General features: G+C 40.4%; 1 protein-coding gene and 1 long non-coding RNA gene across 8 annotated transcripts in view; one reads left to right on the top strand and one right to left on the bottom strand.

The window, feature by feature from the left end:
• Positions 1 to 24,661, top strand: part of LOC308066257 — a 37,188-nt gene extending 12,527 nt beyond the window's left edge. Inside the window, exon 2 of the long non-coding RNA XR_013929089.1 lies at positions 731 to 24,661. This is a non-coding gene — a long non-coding RNA (uncharacterized lncRNA). The remainder of the gene's footprint in view (positions 1 to 730) is intronic.
• The window catches only part of CUX1 (cut like homeobox 1), a 281,049-nt gene that overhangs the window by 200,359 nt on the left and 54,898 nt on the right, over positions 1 to 25,792 (bottom strand). The window lies entirely within an intron of this gene.

Raw genomic sequence — 25,792 nt, 5'->3', positions numbered from 1 at the left:
GGAAAATTGAATAATTCTAGAGACAACCGAAGCGAAGCTTTTAGAGAAACAACATGTTCAGTACCAAAATGCATTTCAACATGATTTTATTGCACAATTGAAAACGCTTTGAAAAACTAAACAAGAAGCTGACTCATGCACCTGTATAATAAGAAGCAGAATCTCTTGTTTGATTTCTACATTTTGAGCCAAAGCATACGAAGCCATAAAAACAATGCAGTTCCTTGCAACAGTCTCATAGTGAATCTGGGACCGTCTTTCTTTTTTGACTTTGAAAAGCAGCTTTCATAATGAAGCATTTAGGATTCTGGCACAGAACTTGCTCCAAACTATAAAATTCTGAGCATGATTTAACATGAAAATCTGAGGGCATCATGCCTTTTGGAGGCTTCCTATATGAAGTTGTAATTTCCTGCTAGCGTCTTACTTGTAGGAAAAAGAAACAGAGGCTGTTATATTTATTACTGCTCTAGTTAAGCCGTGCATCGTGTAGCGTCTCTTAAAAGGAGGAATGGCCACATTACTGGTCTGTATATTAATTCTCTCCACTTCCCCTTCCTCTCTCCCCTGCTGCTGGTTATTGTCATGACTGACTGAGATAATACACAACGGCATTTTCAGGAACACAAAAATATTTATAAAATCTGCCCTAATTACGGTCTCCCAGCACTACCTGCTTTCCTTCCTTTCTCTCAAGACCTCTTGCTAACTGGGTTTTCTGCACTTCCAGGACCCTGTGTAGCACCTCCAGCGGTACTGCTAACACCACAATGGAGAAAACTGATTTACCAGATTTTTCCTTCCAAGAAAGAGACATTCAAGATGTTTTTAAATGCCACCATATCAACAACTGCTTTGTGAACTTAAAATGAGCATGAGATACACACATAGCTCATTGCTATTAAGCAGGAAAGAATACATACCTACAAACTAACCAGCAGGTTAAAAGACATGAATGTGAAGTTTTTGCTAACGTACTAGCTTTGATCCAGAAGAACAAAAAACTGGTTCAAAAACTGTTAAGATATGCATTTTGCATGTGTGTAGAGAAATGCTTTCCTTGCCAGTGTAACACACCAAACACTTCAACATCTTCAACTGCACATAGCAACTCAAATGGGTTTGGACCATGTAAAATGCTACATGCAAAAACTCTTTCAGGCAATTAATTAGTTGCCAAGAAGAGACACTGAAGACACTCATTCACTTGTACAATTCAAAGCAAAAGTCTACAAAGCAAAACCTCAAAAAAAAATTACAGTATCCCTTCTAACAGATCTAAATCTTAACCAACTGTAGCATCATCTATTTAACTGCTATTCACAGAAGGCCTTGAAAACTTGCATGGCTACAGGAGATCAGCACCTCTCCTGTTTTTTCATATTAAACCCCCCTCTAATAGATCAGTAACTACTGACGACATAATGAGTCTATCCCCAAAATCAGAAAAAAACGCTTCCTTTGAATTGCACAAATTTTTGTAGAGCTCCTTCAAAAAAATTAAACCTTCCCAATTTAGGAGCAACACATGATGGGATTGTAAAATGTTTCATCTGGTGCTTCAAAAGTAGAATACAGATACAATTTCTAAAAGGAGATAAGCTATTAATGAAATGAGTTGTGAGTGCTTTTAAAACTTTCATTCCCTCATTAATCAGTTATAAGAATAAGTTAAATCAGAAGCATAGTCGCTGCTTCAGGGAAGCCCCTACCACAGAAGAAAATTATTCCAGTATACACAGTTCAGAGAAAAACCTCACGTGACAACTCCAGGCAACTTCCTCTACCTCAGTCAGTCTTTTTATGAAAATAGTATTCATTTAACAGAGGAACAGAGCTACTGTTTCTGAACCAGACCGATTTCAAAATGAAAAATAACATATTAATCTTCTCATATGCATGTGGTAGTACCTGGGAGACACTTGGAAATCTTCCATGAACAAAAATGCTCTATAAATATAAAATATGTAATTGACATCTAAGTGACCCTATCACAATAAGCTAATGAGCAAACGTCTCTTCTTCAGCTGTATGCAAGCAGCTCCCCATCATGCTTTTTGGTACAGAAAAGAGAAGTTTTCATCATCATTGAAATTTATGTACTTTTGAGGTACATCAATTCAGAAATCTGCTTGACTACCTTTAGATTCTGATTATAATAGCCTTTTTGTAATTATTTGTTTATTTATTTATTTACTTATTTATATTGGAGTTTTTAAAATGCTGTTGCTAATGGGATGAACAGCAGCTAAGAATGAATGAAATCAATACAGCTGTCCACACAGGTAATCAGACTTAACTTTTTTTTTCATCCCTTTTTAAACTTCCAGGGGGGTTGGGTTTGGTTGGTTGGTTTTGCTTGTTTGTTTGTTCTTAACACTACGACTAGATAAAGTTTCTGTTCTAAGCTATGTAATGTCACAACATTTCTTTGATGGCGTATTTCAATATCAGATAACATAAAAGCACTTTATAAAACAGAACTGAAAAAGATACCAGAAAAATAATCAACCTCATTAAAAGGTCTTAGAAATGAGGCCTCTGGTGAACTGAAGCTAAGGAAGTCATGTTCCAACACAGGTTTCTTCAGTAATAACAAAATAATACTCAAGTAATTAGGATTTTGGTATTTATTGCTGCATGTCAGTATGTTAAGTACTATAAATGCTATCAAGATGACCAAAAAGATATTTTCCACAAATGAAACACATTTTTGAGCAAGTCTCACCATCCTTGCTAGTAAAACAAAAAATAATAAAAACATCTAGCTGGCACAAGCACTGGGATTATACAGAAGTAGGAAGCCTCCTACAAATTTTAACTGACAAAGAAACATGATTTTAATAAAAAGGGGATTTGCTTGATAAATTGCTCTTTTATCAGTAGTAAAAGTGCTATAATTTTAAGATGTTGCTCAATCATTTTAAGATTTTGAAAAAGTATTTGAAAGTACCCTCTAATAAAAATATAACCGATAATAGAAGGACGTTGTAGCAACTAAAAGGGTATTAAAATTGTGCTTTTGTTAGTTCTGATTTAAGGAACAATGGCAGGATTAGCAGGAAACTATTACGAAATTAATCTGATTAATGCCTTATAAATAATGAAGCTATACTTAAAAGGGTCCACAAGCTCCACCATGTCAGAACACGGATCTAATACATGATGCAAGACTAAAAAGCAGGATATTTTCCCTACTAATTAAATAGCAAAAACTGAATCCTCCCAAAAATCAAGTAAGAACAAACAGGGAAGGGAAAAAACCAGTACAACTTGTAAAAACACAATAAAATTAACTGCAGCGAACTCCACCCTCTTTATAATCAGTTTCAGAGGAAAGAGCAACACTTTATTCCTGTCGCGTTGCACACTATCATGATTTCTCCATAAACAAATATTTCTTCTGTATGATTTTTTTGTTAGCTGGCTGCAAAACCCTTCCCGATGGAGCAGGACGTGCGGCCAGGCAGGACGGGCAGTCCCTCCGAACGGGACCACTGCTCCTGCCGCAGCCTTCGTCCAGCTCCGTCCAAAGCAGCAACAGAGCCACCACCAAGTGGATAAAAGTCCATTTTAGTTATTTCAGGTTCATTTTATGTACCACTCAAAACCAATTAAAATCCGTTCATCTCTTCCTTGCTCAAACAAGTCTACAATCAGGGACAACCATTCAAACTCCAGATTAAACGAACTGGGATAACGTTGACCCACCAGTATCTAATGGTAATGCTGGTCCCAATACTGAGCGAGTTGGTGGTGTTATGGGGGCAGTTTGGCTTTGCCCATGAAAAAGCCACTTTTGGCCTGCAAAAACCCCCTTTCCTTTCTTAAAAAGTAAAGCAAGATTTGTTGTGGACTGTAAATCACATGTCTCCTGCTTGCAGGTGGGGGAAAGCTACATTACTTACTGCCGAAAATATCTTTTGCAATGTAAACGGTTTTCAGGATGCTGCAAAATAAAGACTGATTTTAATGACAGTCATAATAAATCTCAGTTACCCAAACTCCCTTTCTGAATAACCCACAATCAGGGAAGAGAAAACGATTTAAAAGTTCCCACCATCAAGCTGCTTTATGTGCAAAAGCTGTATTACTAATGCAATCGAAATACCAACTGCAGCTTCTCTCCGTGGCCGCCCACCCCCCCGCCACTAGTAACAACTATTGCTCCAGAAACTGCCACGCAGAGCCCTGGTCCTTGGGGAGACCCGACTGTTGTGCTCTCTACTTCCAAAAAAAACCCAGATTAAATCAAGCTGTCCTCGCACAGAGCCACAGCACACCTACAAAGGGTGGATCTATGCATCAGAGTCAGTATTAATCCCGTATTTCTAAATTCTGCTTGCTCACAGCTGATTGGCGTTCTGCAAACACCCCTGGGCTCCATCTCCTGCTGACTCACTGGCAGTTTTTACCTTTGTATTAATTTTCTGGAGCTATTCAGCCTCGGTACTGGTCCTCAGCTGATGTATCAGGCTGCTCAAATTGGGGCACGGGACAGAGAAACAAATCACGTTGGCTAACCTATAAACACAACTTTGTTTTAACAGTTCGAGCAGGAACGGCTTCACACCTTGCAATGATCCACCCCCCACAGAACATCCCTCAAATCTAACTGTGGCTTCAATCATTTAAAACATAAAGTTAAAAATAGGAGGGAAATCAAGCGCTGATCTGAACTGTCACCAAGCCACTGCCATGACCTCAGGCAGATCTTTTAACTTGCATGTAAATAATTTTATTTTTTTTCCAACAGGATATAACCATGATGGAGTTTAAAAGGATTGGGAAGGAAGGTAGCGTGAAGTACTGAATACAATCATCAGCGTGCCAAAATTATTCAAGAGATACTAAAATTGAAGAAAGATTATTCCTGCCCCCACTCAAATGTCATTTATCTACAGCACTCATTAATATCTGAGATTCCACCTCCTTCGATCTTAAAAACATCTCTGTATTTTATGTATACTTCCTCCTGTTTCTACAGTACGCCGTATTTCTACTGAAAAATCTCCCTTCGAATAAAAGCCATCCATTCTCAAACATCATTAAAACGAGGTCAAAAAGAAAACAGCAGAAAGAACCAGCGCTTTAAAAGTTATTTCACATTTTCAATCACGACCCTTTCAGCAGCCAGTCAGTATGAAATACCGCTACTTTATTTTACGAAGTGTGTGACATTCTTTGCTGTTCTCAGGACATCGCACAGCAGGGGAGCAGCGATACTCCGCTGCAGGAGCTCAATCACCGGTGTTCGAAGCTTTCAAACCAAATAAGCAAACGGTTTCCCTCACGGCAGCTGCCTGGGCAAAGCTGCAGTTGGGAAAAAATCATTTTCTCAATAGGTCATCTCAGGACCGCCCAGACTCACGAAGCTCAAAAGGCTAAAATACATCTATCAAAATACATATCTATTCTGGAAGTTTGATAATATCCTTCATGTTCCCTGCCTTAACATGTCAGTTATCAGTGAGAAAGATGAAGCTGAGCAGTGAGGACAGAATTATGAAGATATTGGTAAATTATATTCATAACAAAAGAGAAAGGCTCTTGGACAAAATACATTACTGCATTAAAAAGGACAGAAGACTGTGGAAATATTACTTCTGAATACTTACTGCAGAATAAACCTTCCTGGTCACCTCTACGATATTTTTGATGTTTTTTTCTACAATATCTTTCTACAAATCTACAATAATTTTAATTTAATACTTTGCTAATAAGGAAAACATCAATAGATGTACCAGTGGCCATGGCCAGCTTAGGCTAGCAAGTTAGTTTTATTGCAGCTAATCAACCCTGGCACTGTGATCTTTTTTAAAAACAGACCTTTGAACAGCACTGGTCTAAACGTGGTTGAAAGGAACTCGCACTTTACAACAAGAAGTTACTCTGAGTCAAGCAAGGCAAAAACTGCAGAATGCCACTTACCAGAAAAACATCTTGGATGCTACGCTACTGGCCATTTGGGCATGGCCCAAATGCAAAAAGGAACTGGTGTAAAGGGGGTGTATGGGTTTGGTTTTAAATATACATACATACACATCTATATATAATAATAAAGAAAGAAAGAAACAAACCTTTTTCTTTGTAACATATTGCTATTGCGCCAATCAAGAAAAGTGAAAATATTTAATTTTGGAAAGTTTTGCAGAGCAAGAAGTTTGCATTTCATGCCCACTCAATTCACTCTGTCATCAGCCAGAGTTGATGAAAAAAAGTGGTAGTTACAGTAGTCGTGGCAATTTCATTAATGGAAGTTATAATCAAAATACAAAATGTATTTTTTGCTGTTGGAACTAAACCAAAGTATTCCTCCTAAGGATGTTACCTAGGAATTCAAAGTAAAGCTACAACTACAAAGAACCATCACTGAACGTGTTTCAATGAACTACCAACGTCACCAATCTTCTTGTCAAACCCACTATCTACCACAGAACATGAAGCCACGGAATTAAAATCCTTCCTACCCAATGCCCTAGCCCTTAAGCGAATGTTTAGAGAGATAGAGGGGAACATATTAATTCAGTTCTCCATATCAGATGATTAACAGGTGACAAACCGGGAACTCATTATAAGAGTGAAAGAAGTCTGCAAAGAGATAATCACATTTATTGAATACTGAAGGATAAAAGCTGGATCAGATCGGTCTGGCGGGATCTTGGAAGCACAGATCACAGCAGGAACTAGCTCCTCCGTCGCAGCCACCAACCCACTCAAGGTGTCTCAGAGCACAGCCAACAACTACAGACTCCATCCTCCAGATGAGAAAAATGCCCGAGGTTACGGAAGGTTGTGCCTTGCCACCTGCACTACAAGCACTGAAACCCCAAAAATACTCTGAAATACGTTATTCTGTCACGTAGATCAAGCTAATGAGTTCTTGTCCCAGCTCCCTGTAACACTTGATGCTGGTCACGGGAAGTTTGAGAAAACCCATTCTAAAGAAGCCAAACCCCGAAATGAACTATTTAAATAAGAAACTAGGTACCAACAGGACAGCAAACACAACGGTCTGAAAGGTAGTGTATGCAAAGCACTGAAAAAGTCAGGTTTCCCAACATATTTTTAATTGCAGTACTGATTTAACTCCCGCAACAAGAATCTTCTTTTTAAGTGCAGACATAGCTGTGATCAACCCTCAATACCATCTGGTTTTTTTGCACCACTACCCCTTTAGTCTGCATTAAACTGTATCAAAAATAAGCTGTGTAATTCTGGATCCACCACATTTTTATTGTATCACTGCAATTATGAGAATTTTCCAAGATGATTTGTAACTCTCTTTACAACAGCAATTTAATGGAGTCAAAATAACAGAACGCGAAGCAGAAAATAGAAGAACAGTGCAAAAAATGGTAATTTCGCTATGGGAAGTTGGGACTTGCCATTTCAAATTAGCAGAAACGGTGAAGTGGGCACTACTGACAACGTGAATATAGTAATTGGGGTTGATTTCTTGGCATTTTGCCGAATCCTCTGACTAGTGCCTTGCAAGTTAATTATAGCTCTCTTCTCAGAGTGGGGACACTTGGCCGTGACGCAGAGATACAATGAGCACTTGGGCCTCCAGTGAAGCAACCTCGAAGCGTTACGTGAGGGGGCAAAAGAACTTTACTGCTCGGCCCATTAACGGAAATTCATACGGAAATGCACAGTTAAAAACGCAACAGGACGGTCAAGAATAACTAAATTGGCTTTTTACAAGGAAACAAAAAAAGAATCTGGTTCAACTGAAGGGTCATCATTTTATCCATTACAGCAAGTCACCTGTATCCAAAATTCAACAAGATTCTCATCACTAAACCTTTGATTTTAACTAGTAGTATTTAATTAATCTGGCAGAACTACGTAACTCCTTCCTGAGTGATAACTGGCTACCCTCTTGGGTTCCTTCTGTAATCATTTCCTTTGATTAACTTTACTGTATTTACTCAAATTAACACATCTATTTCATACATGTTACAACAAATTAGAACAGAAGAATTAAAAAGCTGCCTGCCAACTTAAAAACTGAACGAGTGGAACTTCTGAATTCAAGCAGACAGAGTTATTAGCTGATTATTACATGGAGAACGTTCAGAAGAAAGAACATGCCCTTTCCATTTTCATTTTGTATTACTAGTGATTACATGATATATCTTAAATTATAATTTGAGGTAAAACTATGATTAAAAATAATTTAAATATTGCACAACAAGTTAATTGCTCTGGAATTTCTTCATCTTTGTTCCTGTTCCTTGATTCAAAGATTCTCTGTGCAGGGTATCTGCTCCATGAGTCTCGCCCAAGGTGCAGGGGCTAGGATCTCCTCAAGGATGTCACCTCCCGGTCTTTACCAGGGAAGGCAGCGATGGGAAACCCCCAGGTACCACTCCTACGTGTCCCACATTTGCTGCAACGCATTACTGCATGCAACGAGACAGAGATGTGCGGCAGTTCTCCCTTCCCACAAAACCTGCCAGTATTGAAAAGGAAAAACGGAATAAAGGGAACAAGCAGCCCTCTCCCCAGCCACCCGAAACTCCGTGAAGTACGATGAAGGAGAGGTGGAAGCCATGTCACAAACTAAAAGTGACTGCCCTTATCACAAGTCCTTTTGTTTTCAGGATTAGACAGTCTTTCTGAAAAAGTCTTCACAACGTGAATTATACTTTAGGAGAACGAGCCGCTCCCCTTTAAAGCCACAACCTTTCTTTGCACTGCAAGTGGGAAAGCTCTCACGATAAAGTAACTCAGCAGACCAGTGTTAAATCATTCGCGGAGGGCTCAGAGGACTCTTGTTTAATTCCACAGGATCACTTAGGCGAAGGGATCCTGACCCGAATCCCCCAGCTACAGACAAGCACTCAGATCATCAACCCAGACCTCACCCTCACCTCATCTTCACCGCTGGATGAGCTGTCTGGGAGCAACCATTCTCAGTTAAACCTTTATCAAAACATCTTCCCATGAAAAGTCTAGTTTGATCAACTGGCACCTTCAAGACAATTCTTTTATGAGAAACATTCCCAAATACCTCTGCTTGGGGAACACGGCACTTCCAGCTGTGAGGCCAGCAACAGGCTTACACACGATAAGATGGAGCTAACCCAGAATCAGGCAGTGAGTGAGCTTGAAGAGTCCTGTTTGGACCTGCTCGCTGCAGTCAGTGAGAAAAGCAAGAACTTCAGGAAACTTGCTTCAGCTGGGGTCAAATTAGGGGAAAGGAGAAGCGGCGAGATTGTCTCATTTCAGTGCAACCACGAAGAACCAGTCTCCTTAGATGAAAAAAAAGACCAACTAGAAGACAGTGACTATGTCCTTGCTGCAAGGGGAGAAACCATACAGCGCAGGGACCCCGATCCACGTACTGCTGCTGAAGTTTTGCAGGGAATTCTATCCTGCGAGACCCCAGCCTTGAGAAACCTGTTACACAGGCACATGCAACTCACCCCACCTAAGGATTAGCGATTGGTTTGCCGGCCTTTAAATCACTAACTTTTAAGCCCAAAGAGAAAATTAGATCAATGTCCAAACTATCTTCAAGCAAGGGGATAAGAATACGCGGGCAGCGTGTGCCCAGACCATCTCCTTCAGCAGCACCGCAGCTGGATCTGCTTAAACCAGAGATTCTACCCAGAGGTTTCTTTTTCCAGTTTTGCCTCTCCTGTGTACTTCTACTTTGCTATTTTACATGGATTTAAGAGAACCAGCCAGAGTAAGTACAAGCTGGAGTAAATAAACTTCTTGTAAAAATAATCCACCAAAATTACTCAGATGACCAACCTGATGAAAACAATACTAAAACTTTAACCATCTCCATAGAAAGAAAACACCACCATCAATCTTGCCAATAACAAAAAAAATGCCTGAACCGCTAAATCTCTGCTAAGAGACAGGCTCATTAAAAGACTCACAAAGATGCTAATCTGATCAGTCATAATCATGACACCCAAAGAGGCTGAGGAACGAGACGGAGAAATGAAGAGAGATGTCGATGCAGTGCACGTGGGCTGGGGGAAGCGCTTCCCTTCCCTGCACAGCAGATTGGCTGCGTCCACTCGGTACTCCGAGCACTCCTCACCCTCACTTACAATTCCCAGGAGAGAAGGTATTATCTTGTCCTGCGAGCTACGGAAAATTACATGTCCTTGTATGTGAAATCTCTGCTTTTTAAAATCTTGTTGTTTTATATAGCATTCAATGCTATGACTTGATCGATAATGTACTGAGCTCCAATCTTTTTCAGGTGAAGGGTTAATTACCACTAAGAGATATCTTGATGGTCAGCAAATAAAATGAAACTTTTATCCTACAGGCATTTGCAGTATATATTTTCAATTACAGTGCTACTTGTAGACAGGTACTCGGAAAGTCAGGCTCGGCAATTCCTCCTCCTAAGCAACAACCACCACCCAAAAGAGCAAAACAAAAGGCATATCAAAAAAAGTTGGATTAAGAGCTACTACCTGTTTTTCCCAGTGCCAGATGCCAGAACTACAAATGTGAAATTCTCCTTTATAGTAAAGCTAATACTACAGTAAACACACAAAATAAATTCAAAATAATGTCAAACTATTTTGCTGCCAATTCTTGTTGCCATCTCCCCGGCCACAGAAGTGTCCTGGATGCGAACTCTCCCGCAGTTCGCTATCGATGATACTGCCATCTCATCCTCCCTGCTCAATAATCACGCTGCTAACTTCAGCTTCTGGTAAACATTTCTCTTTCACAGCTGAGAGGGAAGTTGTGGGGTTTTTTCTGGGAATTCCTGCAGCCTCTGGCTTGGCTTCCTATATTGGCAGGTCCAACCTAAGGGCCAGAATAAACACACAGTATTCGCAAAGTGTTAAGTAGTCCCAGGAGAAGAATCTGTCCTGAAAGTCCAAACAAGAATTTCATGATACAGATTCAGTGATTTCTTCCTCCAAAAGAAGGTGCCAAAGGACACAGGGTAGAAAGCGTTCTACTAACATCATGAAGAACAGATCTGAAAATAATCAAGGTAAGCAGCTAGTATCTAACATCCAGCATCCATGTAAAAAATGAACAGTAAATACAAAGCAAACAACAAACCAGCAAGTTTTGTACAACAACATACCAAATTTATACAACTAGGAAGTTTCCTCAAAGCAATTAAGATGCTTTTCACAATCAAAAGGATTTCTATACCTAGTATTTTTGGCAAATTCCAAACTCCATAAATTATCAATCTCTGGGATTTTGTTTTTAAGAAAGTAACTGATATTATGTGGAAAACAATCTCTGAAGAAAGTGATATAATGGGGAGAACGATCTGATTTTTAATGTTCTCATCAACTTACCATGAACTACCTCCTAATTAGCTCACACATGAGAAAAACAATAGAAAGGTACAGCTGAAATTTTAAAAGCATAAAGATTTACTGACAACAAGGACACAGATTCCCGACAATCTGTTCTATCTGAAAAGTGTTTATGTACAACACATTTTACAAATATTAAAGCCAACACAGCCTGCTACTTCTCCTTCACACAGACTATGTCACGTTGTACATAAAAATCTGGCATCTACCCACAACTTCGGCAGCATATATAACACTCTGCAAGAGCCATCCAGAAAAGTGAACTTACACAGAAAAATAGAAAGTTTTGTTAGGGGAGTATGTCACAAAAATGCAATTTTACACAGTCCAGCAATACAAAAAGGGAAATATTAGAAAAATACACACTTTTCCCCCAAAAAATTAAGCACGAGTTTTAAATTGATTTCCACTTTTTCCAGTCTCTCCTTACAGGTCAAGAGCTCGTGTTATACTGCACCTCATTTAATTTTCTGCTTCCTTCACTTCTCTTCCCCCGTTCTGCTCCTAAATACTAAAGAAATACTTCAAAGCATCCTACTGCACATCTACCACCGCGGTACAAGCAGAACACATCTCTCCCAATTAAAACAGCCACAATACTTGAGAATTCTGGGACACTATTGAAGATAATTTTAGAGTACTGATAAAGTGAATAATCTTTGGATTAAAGAATTCCAATTAAGGAGCAATTGTTTTCCTTTCTGGGAATTTGCTGGTACCAGCCTAGGAACTCCACCCAGCAGCTTTGGGAGTTGTCTTTTCTTACTTAGTCATCCAGCTTTGGAAAGCCTTCAACCAAAGAGCTCAACCTGCAAGACCCTGTTTTTAAAAAGATAAATGTCATGATTTTTATCCACTAAGCATCTTTTTTTTCTTATCCACCCACTGATATGAAGGTTAATATTTCCTTTTTATCTAAGAAAAGTCACTACAGTTCTCAGAAACAGCTCTGTTCTATAGATTTAAATACCTTTCTCTTATTTTGGCTCCAGAACATTAAACATAAAGTGACTGTACTGAAGACCAAACACCCAGGCTCTTTTTACTCAATGTTTTATTAAACAAATACCGTTCTGCTGTTGGCACAACTTGTAATTGTGTATCACTATATAAAATCCATACTACAAATACAAGATTTGTTCCTAAATAAGAGGGGGCGGGGGAAGGAGGAGCACCAGCACAGTAGCCACAAATATACCTACTTGCCATTTGGAAACCATGTTTCGCTGACATTTAGAGGCCAATCTTTCAGCTTTTAGAACTGTCAACACAAGAGAAAATGTGCAAGTTCTACTAATGGACACTTCCAATACTATTGTGTCCAAGGATCTTTTAAGTAACCGAATTAAAACCTAGCACATCTCTACTAGTTATCCCCTTATTATCTTCCATAGGCAGCAATCATAGCTGTTGAATGTTTTGGGTTTTAATTAATTCCAACATTAAATTCTGATTCCTAGCACAAATATTAAAAGATCAGATTGAAGAATATCTAAGTGTGGAACACACTAGGTTTTATACAATATATAAATTATGATGTATCTGACAACAGGTAAATCTTTCCATAAGACTGGGTAATTGGAATAGTAATTGCCAATTTTCCTACTCTGCGAGCAAGAAAAAGTCGGTACATTGGTAAAATTAAATTATTAGTTTCCATAAAAATATTTTATTTCTCAACAGCACGGATTTGGCAATAGAATTTTATATAACATCATTTACACCTGACTGTATTTCACTTTTTTTAGTCCTGCAAGGTAAAAAGCAAATACCTATGAAAGGGACATAAAACTCATGCCAAACTTTCAATTATAGACTTCCCTATCTGGCAGCAACAAGTCAGGACTTGTGAGCAATTTTCTCTTCCTTCAAATCATCGTGATAAAGGAAGAAAGAAACCTAGAGATGCTATTACCACTTAAGTATCTGTTTATCCTTAAATGCTACAGACAATGCCATACCTAAGCATTCAGCATCTCCTTGTATCGACAGGGGGGAAACCCCCACACTTTTCCACTCTCTTTTACTTGGAAAATAATACAAATAGAAGAACTATTACTGAGGACAGACAACTTCCAAGTTTTAAAGTTTTATCTTACATTTTTTCAAGTTCCTTGCTCCTCCACATTGTATAGGGACGTATGTACATGCATAAAGTAATGGCCCATGTAAAAAGGCTACATTCTAAAAAGACTGTGCAATTTTAAAGCAGTAAGAGCAAAAAGTAAAACAGCAGAAAACAGACAACGATACCCCCGAACCCCCCAAAATACCAACTCCCTCTATCAACTGTATTCTGAAGCATGCAGGTATTTTAAAAAAAGAAAGAAACTGAATGTGTCTAAGAACTTGGTACGTGTTCATAATCACAGTAATAGGGACTTTTGAAAGAGTTTTCACCCCAGGTCTGTGACATGAGAATCCCTTTTTTAAGGTCAGAAAAATGAACATATGATCAGATTTAACAAAAGATAACAAAACGCTCAAATCCACCCCAAAGCTGCTTTTGTTTCTGAACAGCAATTCAACAACATGCACTTTGCCCATTCGTCCCCACAAAATACTTCTAACATTTCAAAAGCACACATGCAAAACATGTTGCACCTTTCATAAAAAAAAAAAAAAAAGAATGCAGAAATCTTTTGTCTTTTCTCCAAAATTTCACTGATTTGGAAAACAGAACAGCAATATTTGATTTTGGATTAGCGACAGGTTTTAAGAGTTAAACAGCCTATAAATCACACCGGCTACACTCACCTATTTCACCGAGTTGCTGCTCATGTATAAAGTTCCTTATCAGACGCTATTTTCTACAACTCATTTAACATGTATTCACGCATCTAAGAACGTGCTAACACTATTGTTGAGGCACAGAATTTACTGGAAAAGCACGTCCATTGGAGAGATACTGTTGCACACTTGCTCTAAGACACCATCACCAGTTTAATCTATAAGCAGAACTACTTTTACGTGTGTACATATACATAAATATATATACGTGGATAAGCAGAGCATCTGGGTGCCTTTTCACTAGCTCACAGTTAAAGAATTTCAACAGAAGCTTAAGCCGTATGAATTCAGAGATTACCTTCTTCAACAAGTAAACTACTTGAAGGCTGGAGGGTTTTTGGGGAAAATTGTCACTTGTGGGAGATCAGCAAGTAGTATCCTCCAGAAAAGACAGTGGTGAGGAACCTTAGAGTAAAAGCCTAGAGAGATGCAGCTGAGTATCCAACAGCACGTAGCTTACACATGCAACTCTTTACACCTCGATGCCGACGAAGAACAAAGACAGCTCTAACGCCAGTGAGCTGCAACGGTAAGACACTCATTTTTTGGCAAGGACTATGACTGTCCAGTAGAGCTTGTCTTTATGTGCCACCATCCAGTGGGGAGGAAGCCCTCAAAGCATTCAGCTGGCTAATCTCCTGAGCAGAGGGAATTGCTATTAAAAATGCTATTTAGACAGACAGGCTTCTATGAAAGTCTGCTACACAGGCTCATCAAACTCATTAAAACTAGCTTTAAATCCCAGGCTTGGGAGCGTAATCCCTTTAAGAAACCTGCAGAGTAGGCTAAGAGAATAAAGATACGGTAGTTACTGAACTGAGAGATGTGTGAGCCCCGCAGGTCAGCGTGGGTGAAGAACACACCATAGGGCTGGTCTTCTCAGGCATCACCGTTAACGTGCCGCGGCACACCAGCACCTTCCAACACGGAACTCAAACGCAAGAGGGGAGTAATCTCTTTGCAAACTACAGACAGACTTTGTGTCTTTTAGTTCAACAGCAGAGAGGATGCTGAGCTGCAGCAACGTCAACCCTCCAGCCTCCACCCGATGTGGAAACACCTTCTCCTGGCATCTGGGCTATGCCAAGGTAGGAGCTCCTTTCAAGCCAGCATAGACAAAATTAGTGACCGTCCTTAACGAAGTAACAGAAGGTAACTTGAGTGTGCACCTCCCATCGGCAGAGGCAGCATTCGGAATGGGGAAGCGCGCTCTTGTGCTATGCCACATGGCGCAGCCTCATACAAAACCTCCAGCAGGAGCTATACGGTGCTGTGCCACAGGCATGCACTTGGACGGTCCCTCGAACTGACCTTCAACTTACACGCATCTACGTAAAGCAACTAGGAGAGCCAGTCCCCAGGTTTCTTCCTGCCTCCAAACCTGCGGTTGCGCATGGGGAGACTGAAAAAACCCCAAACACTAAGGCTGTGAGGAGACAACGTGTGAGGGCACAGGTGTGTCATCTACAGAGATAAAAAAGCAAAAGCCATAACCGGAGAAGGCTGCGAGATGGGAGAGTCACAGAAGGAGCCCTTGGCACGGGACAGCCTACGGCAGCCTGCCCTAAGGGGTTCTGCTCGGGAAGCCATGGCACTTCCATGAAGGATGGAAAAAGAAGGGATGTCTTCAGTCACTCCAGGTCCCGAACAGAGTGCTGGACCACAAACTGCTGGGCAAGTCGTATCCTCCAACTGGCCATCACCCCAAGGACTGCAGGAAAAAGCTGCAGCACTGCACCGTAGCCCTCTGATGCTCATTTTTTAGGTGAGCATCGAAGCCTATCTCTTCAAAAAGCCACCAGAAGGCTGGATACAAAGATTCCCAGTATAGCGACTAGACAAAATGTAAAAACATGAAATTAGAAGGTTCCCTGTGGGGTCAAAGCAGTAAAACCAATTCTGATTAAGTTGCGTTACCAGATAGAAGCAGGATCTCAATAATTTACAGCCAGAGACAGGATAAATGTCCATTAGCATTAGTGTCTATGGATGTAGGCTTTCTTTTTTTCCACATTTTTAAGGCCCCTGAGATCACGTCTGGGTCTCCATCTTTCCCTCTTCCTGGCTCTCAAAAACCATTGAAGTAAACCCCTCCCCTTCACGCAGGAGAGGAGCCTTCCTCTTTAGCATCCCCTGTGCACCCAAACGGTGGGGAAGGAAGAAGGCAGGATTATTCGATGCGAATCTGGACACAGTAAATGGTCTCTAATGGTATCTAGAACACGAAATTCAGGATAATTTTAAAAAGTTATGAGATTGGACATGATCCAAATTGCAGATGAACACATCACAGCAGGATGTTCTTCAGATGTGTATGTGGCTCTTAAGTTTAGGAACAAAGGAGCCTGATTTTTGGTTGGCTTTTTTTTTTTTTTTTAAATAGAGTTGCCTTTCAGCATCAGCTATCTTGAGAAAGTGCAAACTTGAAGCCAAACAAAAATGTAACATGAACTACTAATCGAAGGGAAAAAAAAAAACCAACTAGATCAATCATTACAAAAAACTGGTCTCATTATATTAATGGAGTCTAAACCTCCGCCAATGTGTTCTTGCCCTTTTTTCCTTCAGAGTGGCTCAATTCATTTGTGCCTCTTCCACTAATGAGCAGTACACATGCCACTTCAATGCCTCTTTTCTCCCAGAAATGATTACCTCAAGAGTTAGAACTAATGTGACAAAAATCTATTCGGCGTGATCATCCCCAGCTTCTGGAGGTTTAAAGAAACCTTTGCAACGCATTTACACACAGGTTAGAACTAGCTGTCCATCCAGCCTCCTCCAAAAACAGATGCATAAGAATATTTGGGGGGAGGTTTGGACTTGGGTGTTGTGGTTTTTTTTTAAATAACTGCTTTATACTCAAGGCACCCGCATCTTCACATGTATGTTTCTGAAAGGAGTGATGCAAAGTTACTCCTCTTGCTCCCCCCCAAAATTCCAGAGACTGGTATTATTCAGACTATGAGTACGCAGAAATAAAAAAAAATAATCACAAAACAAAACCAGCACTGGGGCTGCCAGGCCGTAGCGATGTTTTTTCTTTACTGTGCCCCCAGTTTTGGGGTTGACAGAACATCCCTGCCGCGGTTCTAGCTCCCATTTGTAGGAGATGAAGGCACCATTCCCTTGGGATGAAGTGGGATCATCTCCTCGTCTTTTACTTTTCCCCGATGCTTTTAAGTGAGCGAGGAAGGCAAGGGTAACGAGCTGCCAGGTGCTTCTCCAGCTGACTAGCACCAGCCACCCAAGAGGTGGTTGCACGATTTTGTATATATAAAGCTTGTAAAGCACTTCAGGAAGCTGCAGGATGAAAAGGACTATATAAACGTAAGATATTATTATTATTAAACCAGTGATCTGACAAGAAGAGACAGCTTTTCAAATCTGTACAACAGCTTGAGCTGCAGAGATCAGGGAGTCCAATTTGAAAAAATAATAATTTGAAACGAATTTGAGGATTAGAAGTGGCAGCTCTTTTGTGGATTCTCCATGGCAGGTAAATTTAGTAGGCTACTTTAATTTTGCATCGTTTTAACTCCTGGCAATGTCCTGTGCATTGAATCTGACAGAGAGACAGAGTGTTTGAAGCTGTCGTGGCTACATTTTAGTCTCCCAATTTTACAATCAGTGTTTGAATCTGCTACTACAACTCCAGGTACAGAGATCAGAGGCTTATCAAAGAGGCATCCATTTCAAAGACAAACAGCAGCTTTGACTTCATTCCTTCAATGCTTAAAATTCCTGAAAAAGCAGATGAGCATACCACAAAACAGGTCTGAAGGAAATCTCTCTATCGGCTGTAAACCTATTGCAGTATTAATTTTTTAAGGATCTATTTTGGTCTCATGTAAAATGAGTGTGTTTAGCAGAGATAATCCCCTCAACAGGTGAAATTAATATATGCCTTTTCCTGTTAACTGAAAGTACATTTTAAAATGGCTTATTGCTTTATCAAGCATTAATTGAAGAACTACTTCAACCGGTTACCTGATTTTTTTTTTTTTTTTTTTGACTAAGAGTATCTTCCCTTCCCTAACAAAGCAGCAGTTCATTTATTTATTGCTGCCCTTATTTTAACTGCATGGATGAACCAGGTGCACCGTAGGCAGTAATAGGTGGTGTGCGCAGAAAGAACCCACGGTTTAAAGGTGTATCATACTCAGGGAGTGCTGCACAGCTGCAGTGTGCTGTTGTCCACATTCAGCTCTTGATTTTAAGCCGAGTTTCAGCATTCACACGATTGCTAATGTTGCTCATCTCACCAGCATCCCCTCCCATCAAGCCCGTGGTCAGGCTGGTGATGGACACTGGCTTCTGGGGACTGCGGCGTGTCCCCACCACAGCACAGCCTGACCAAGGACCCAACAGCGAGGACACAAATTGTGCCAAAGCATGATTAATTTTTTGCTGTTGTCAATTCTTCCTTTCAAGCTAGAAATCTGGTTTGTCTCAATATGAAAGAGAAATGCATTTAGAAACTCTAAGTGTTCTGCTCCCTTCCCCCCTTGCACACAGGGTGAGGTGTACCGCCCGTCACTGAGACCTTTGCCCACACGCAGGAACCAACTGCTCCGTCGATTTTTGCTAGAAAGCGAAGAGTGGATCGCTACGCCGTGCCAAAGGGATGGGCAAACCGGACCCAGTTCCTCCAGCCCAGGAAGGCTCCCCGCCAGGCTCGTACAGGGAGCGATGGGCAGCCCGGGCTGTACGTGCCAAGCGATCCAGGCGTCCCGCCGGGCACCGCGGTGCTGCCAGCTAGGCTAACCTGCCTCCTGCCACAGCGGGGTGTGACCGCAGCCCCAAGCCCACCTCTAGCCCCTCGTCATCACTGCAAACCCGGTGCTGCTTGCCCACTCCACTTCTTCAGCTGCCCACCAGCAGGAGTTAGAGGCAAAGGGGATAATCAGGAACAGGTTAATTTGTCTGATTAAGCCTTCGGTGATCTGGCATTTCGAAGCTGCAGTGCAGCAGGGTCCCCGAAAGCTGTGCTCAGCCAGCAAGCTTGAAAAGAAGCCGCACGCTCCTGACAGCCACGGGGAGCAGCCAGGGAACACATTAAGCCACATTTGAAAGCCACGGTCATACCAGCAGCCTCAGCAAAGCTACGCTGCAGGTGGAGACATGCCCTAAAGTGCACTGGAAGCGTGGAAGGGTTCAGCTCCTCGGCGCTCAAATCACTTCTGACAAACAGGACTGAGAAGTCTGAACACATTTGAGCATTTTGAAAAAGCACTCCCAGCACTCTCTCGCACTAAATGAAAGCTTCGGCTTCAAATGAGTTTTTAAAATTCTGAAATGTTTACAAGTCCCTCTTCTCACCGAGCAGCTCATTTATCAGCATTCAGCCTATACGGGAGAAATTCTTTTGTGATACCCTGCCCGTGAACAGGTCCCCGATGCCCACCTTGTGCTCAGACAAACCAACTGACGGACCTGACGTACACTTCAGAATACCTGACAGCATCCTGACTTACACCTAGTAGGAAACAAACAAACAAACAAACAAACAACATACAGAAAACCACAGCAGAAGTTTTTCCAAGATGCACTGATGCTAGATCTACGTTAACCAACCCAACAAAGTGGACTGCTTTTATTTATGAGCTGATACAGGTGATATTTTTCCTGGCTTCCCAAATTTCAGAGAAATACCAGAAAAGACACGAAAGCATTTTCAAGCAGATGGGCACGTGCTCAGGCTGGTCCTTACTGGCTTTAATAACCGATGAACTGGTCCCCCAAGCACAGATCTGTACAATGTGCTATAGGAACTGGCACATGCGTAACTCCTGTGTTACAGTGAGCACCGAGGACCAGCAAAGCACATGCGTGAAGTAATTTCCAACTTTTTCAACAATTTCAATAATTTCCAAGCGCTCAGCCCCATTCCCACTGCCCAGCCCTGGTCTAGCACCGCTGCTTCCGACAAAAACTTTCTTTTTTAAAAAAGTCATTGCGTGTTCAACAGATAAGCAACCACCTCTCTACTTAAAAAAATGCGGCAAGATAGCCATAAATAAGCATTAGTGCTTCAGAAACTGTGAAACCACAGTTTTATGGTTTTAAACAGAGACAAGGTGGAATCATGAATGGTAGCAACGTATTTCAGATGAAAGCTTTCAAGCAGATGAGAAATAGTTACAGGAGCTGGAACCTGAGTAACTGCAGTTGCATTAAATTATTCCATCTGCAAGTCCATTAAAAATTGTTAATGGTTTTGTATGGCTTTTATATTTATTGGGTGGGTTTACTCCTATGTGAGTCATACATATTTATTACCAGGGTCCAGATAATGGTTATTAATAAAACTTCTTTTATTTGCATACTGTCTTGATGCTGGCTTAAATATTTACAACTTGACTATAAAATAAAAGAAGCCTCAAAAATTACAAATAGCATGAAGGATGCATCACAACTTTACTTTTTGGTTTTGTTTATTCAAAAGTGGGGAAAAAACCCAGCCTGGTAAACCCATTTCTTTTTTCAAGTCTAAAAAGCACTAATTCTTTCAAAGCTTTAAAGCACAATTTGTGTTGAGGAATTAAGAGGGGACCTAAAGCTAAAGAAAGCTAGTTTTTATAATTAAGAAAATACACATATTTCTACACATAATTATGAATAGTAACAAAAGCTCAGTTTTAAAAGAGGTCCACTGAACCCCTGGAATTGTGCCTGCCAACTAAAACACCTACTATGAATTTAGTAATGGGTTATGCAAACATAAATTACAAGGCCAGACATTTTAAAAGGAAAAAAAGTTGATTTATTGTCACATTGGAGACACAGCAGGATAGGAGCACAATTTTATTTTTCCATATATTCATCAACACTGCAGATGTGTTAATGCTAAAAGAATTCTAAAATAAAAATGACTCTCAAACTGCCCTGATTCTTGTATGTCATTTACTTAAAAATCGTTACCAGGAATCTTGGTTGGTTTTTTTTTTCGTTTGGTTTGTTTGAAGCAAACAAAACATACTAAAAAATTTGGGAAGAAAATAGGTTTTAAGAACATTTTACAAACATTTCTCCTCCTAAAAATTTCCCTCAAGACACCATCCAAAATTGACCATAAAAGAGAGGTCCTGCAGAAAGCTGGGGTGCCTGGTTCGGGGGGTTTTTGTTTTTTGTTTTTTTTTTTTTTTAATAGACAAGTTTACAACTCTAATCTGTACCCTGGGCACTTGTTTGTGAGCATTTCCACTCAACGTATTCATCGTTTCTGCCCTTGTTTCAAGTAGATCCAACTCTTCGCTTACCCACTGTCAAAGCAATGAAAAGAATCTCTCCTAACTGGCAACTATTATTAAAAGAGTTATTCATGGCAACATAATCATTTCAATGAGAACACCACGTTCCTTTAATTACACCTGAGTGACTTTGAGGTGGTCCAGCACACGAACTCAAGGAGGTTTACAGCATGTTTGGTCACCAAGGAAAAAGGAAAAACTACCTGAAACTGTTTAGTTATTTCTTCTTTTGATAAATACACACAGAAAGCAGGAGCAGGTATCTTGCTTGCCTGCTATTTTTGTAAGTTGAACCTTGAAAATAAGTCAAACTATTGTTCAAATGGCTCAAAGCAAATTTGGGAACCGAACTTCAGGCTTGCTTGGAGTACTCAGCTTTACCTTTGTGTGATCTAGATATAAATTCCTAGTTTTACACTTACCTTTACAAGTAACATAGAACGTAAGAACAGCTGATAATTGGCGGCACCACCAAGAGAAAAATCTCAGCCATCTCAGCTAAATAAATGGAAAGATTTTCCCTTAAAAACCAGCCAATGATGCATTGGGTAAATCCTGTTACTAGTCTTAATGCCCACTTCCACCAACTCCAAACATTCTTCAGGAGGAAGGATGGCAAATGCCCTGTAAGATCAAGTTTTTTCCTTCAAGTTCTGACCTTGAACACATTCTCCCCCGTCAGACCTCCAGTGCCTGACCTTTCCCCTGCCCGGTTGCTCGCTCTGGCCGGCTTCCAAATGGGTCAGCGCCGAGAAGTTCAAGCCAAGGCAAGCACAACTCGTGAAAAACAAACTATTTGCTTTGCATTGGTTCCTTCTCAGTGACAGGAGAAATTCACAGTGGCATCAAACCTTTAACAAGAGAGATTGATCTGTAAATACTTGCTTACAAGTAGGTCCCTTCGTACACCGCGGCAATACCAGAAACGTCCCCTGCTCTCCTTTTCCACCATGGAAAATGCAGCACCCTTGACATCCCTGCAATCCAATACCTGCAACTGAAGTTGCTAGAAGAAAAAAAGCATTCTTCAACTGCCAAGCCGTGTTTAACCAGAAAAATGCTTAAATAAATCAAATCTAAATGACTAAGGGCAAGTGACTTCAGAGTAATTAATTTCAACTACTGTAACGTGTTCAATTGAATCAGATGTGTCTCCCACTTGAATATTTTTGGAACTCTTGAATAAAGTAATCACCCGTATATTTTCAGATTTATAAAAAGACTTTTGAGGTAGATGTGTTGCAGAAAATTGATTTAAGGCTATTTTTAAAGCAAACAGAGACAGTAACTCAAGAGTGTCTGAGATCATGTGGCTCTAGAAAATGCTTCAAATCGAACTCCTCTGCCCAGTAACATGCGATGCACGACCGTTACTTCTGCAGGTCAAGGGAATTATTTTCCTAGACGAGAGACCTTTACAAATGTTGTACAGCTAGCTACACAGCTCTCCGTGAAATCCGACATACCAATAATCCCCAAACGATGGGCTCATTTTGTAAAAAGACTTACTCAAGCCCTGGTATCTCAAAATAAATTCTACAGATTCTGCAACCCAGCAGCCTGCTGCCCACCTACAGCCTTTGCTGCCACCTTTTCCCTGCTGAGAAAAGCAGGGATGCTTGCTTTGGGAAAGGAAAAACAAAATAAAAACCATCACAATTTTTCCAAACCCGCATTGCCAGTTCAAGCAACAAACTGACCCAGTGTTTGGGGGGCGGAGGGCTAAGAGGAATATTCACAATTATATCACAACACAGAAAAATGAGGTGGGTACAGGCTTACACATGGAAAAAGGTTTGCTCCGGGCTTGGATCTGCTGCTCCTCAACACACTGAGATACAGCAAGAACCACTGTGAGCGTGGGGTGATGTGCGTGCAGCAAATAGCAGGGGAGATGCCATCTGCCAGAGAGTCTGGTTTAGCTTTTTGTGGGTGATAAAGGCAATTTTTTAAAAGAAATTTAATAATGTCTAGTAATTACAGTGGTGAGAATGGTAAATGTGTTGAAAAATGGAGGTCTGTTTTATGAGAATCCTAGAAAAATACAGTTGTGAATTATAATCCCTCTATTGTTCCCTCACTTCCAATAAAGTGAAGAGGCAGCAAGAGATTGTGGTATAGAAAAGCATGGTAGACACGCTGGTGGTCTTCCTATTAACTATTAGAATATGCTAACGGCAAATATGTATTAAATAATGACAACAAAATTATTGAGAACTCATGAATAAGCGATCTCCCAGATAAGGTTAGGTCTGATTTCACCAACGTGACTCCACAAAACCGGTTTTTAGATCACATTTTAAGGCATGGAGCTGTATTATATTACTTTTCTGCAAAAAGTCACATAACAATAATATACTCTTCATTTAGCTGTTGAAAGAAGCAGCTCAGGTACTACAAATTATCATCAGCATCAACCTTGCAATCAGAACCTCTCCAGAAAATGGTAATATTCACTGAAAACACTGAAAGGGAGGAGATGGCACCTAAACATCGTTATCCTAAAGAAGTATTCAACTTGGCTCCAAACCCACAAGGTAAGGCGGACTTCTCTGTTCTTCTCATTTTGGCTTTTACAGAGGGAAATAAATGGTGATGTTTTAACTCCGTAAGGAGTATTCTCTGTATTTAACATTCCACTACTGTCCTACATACATGAACGAGCCTAAAATTACAAAACAATTTTATAATATGATTAAATATTGATAATTGCATTTGAGTCATAAAAATGAACAGAAAATATGATTTTTTTAACAGACTGCTTTGCTGCAAATTCATTTATTCTTAACCAAAAAAACCCTCTTAAACTCTCCTTTTCAAAGTCATGGGAGAAGAGAAAGAAAGGAGAACTCCAGCAGCATTTTTCTTCCTAATTTTTTTCCTGAAATAATTTTTAACTAACAAGTCAGGGAATACATAGAAAGGTGGTAATTTTTTTTTCCCCTACCATGCACTGAAACATTTACTGTTTACAAATTGCATTAACTGCATTTAGTTGTATTAAGCTAGCTAATTTTTACATTAAAACGCCATGTATGTTTTTCTGTACTCAAGCCCCAACATTAACAGGATTCCTTTATGTTCCTGGCAAAATGCTGGGGAAGAGGAAGAAGGAACATCCACACACTGTGTACTCTCAGGAACATAGGAAAAGGAACGGGGAAAAAAAAACCAACAAAAAAAGAAAGAAAAAAGAAAAGAAAAAAATAAAGAAAAAGAAAAGGAAAGGAAAAAGAAAAAGAAAAAAAAAAAAAAGGGAAAGAAAAAAAAAGAAAAAAGAAAAAAGGAATAGAACAACCCAGCTCTAGATGGCAGCAAATCAATATTCACCCCCACGTACACAGACACTGAAGGCATCAACTATTTTCAAACCAGACTGTATACATTCACTAGTTTTTAAAGGCGTGTTATTATTTTCACTTTGTTACACAGGCTGGACAAAGGTGCCTGTCCGAAGCCATTAGGAATCCAGCACAATTCCCTACCGACAACTAGAAAGATACTCCTCTCATTTCAAGGACTAATTCAACCAGCAGAATTCAGATTTTTTTTTAAAGCTTACTTTGAGTACCTTTTGCTGTAGAGACTGGATAATTCAATAGAATGATCCAGAAACACTGGAGACTATAAAAACTTAAGAATTTTAAATCTAAAAAAACTAAGCCCTCGCGTAGCAACCATGTTCATTTCCTCTAGTCAGGCATGACTTGCAATTACAACGTTATTTTTGTAAAAAACCCCCATAGATCTTAAAAAACATGCAATGTCATGATTAAATTATTACTTTTGTAAGGAAAGATCCCACAGACTCATCTTTCTCTCCCCTTTGCGGCAGCTGCACCGCCGCACCGTCACCGCGCAGGATGAGGCAGGTGGCGACGGCTCAGGGAACAGGGGAACGATGACAGCCAGGTTTGATGTAGGAAAAGAACAACCCAGAACAAGGAGACAGGTGCAGGTACATGGGGGAGTGCTGTACCCGCGTTACCCCCGTGGGAGCAGACGGGACCGCGCCGCGGTGCTCAGCTGCCCCGCTGCAGGGCTGGTGTGCATCTATAGCAGCGCTTGAGGCTGCCACCTCTACCCAGGCAGCGTTAAGATACACTGTTCATACATTCATTCATTTTGTTTTCTTCCAATATTCCCTTTCCTGAGGCATTTTATAGCTATTTATTTGAGAACATACTTATGCTGTCTACATCTAAAGGCTCTACCGCATCCTTCTGTAGCTCGGCTGATCCAACCTCTCGCCTGCTGCACCGAACGCAGATGTCAGTTTGAGCAGCCAAAGGTAATCTTGACTTTCAAAATCTCACCAAAACGGTACATCTGCAACCTCGAAACAGTGAAGGGCAGCAGCAGCAGCGACGAACCATCAGTTCAATTCCCAACAGGGGGAAAAACCCCTGTGACCAAAGCAGCAAG

This window comes from Falco punctatus, assembly GCF_963210335.1.
Source record: "Falco punctatus genome assembly, chromosome: 1".
NCBI classification, from domain to species: domain Eukaryota; kingdom Metazoa; phylum Chordata; class Aves; order Falconiformes; family Falconidae; genus Falco; species Falco punctatus.
Note: the sequence above shows the minus strand (reverse complement) of the source record. Positions and strands in the feature narration are given on the sequence as shown.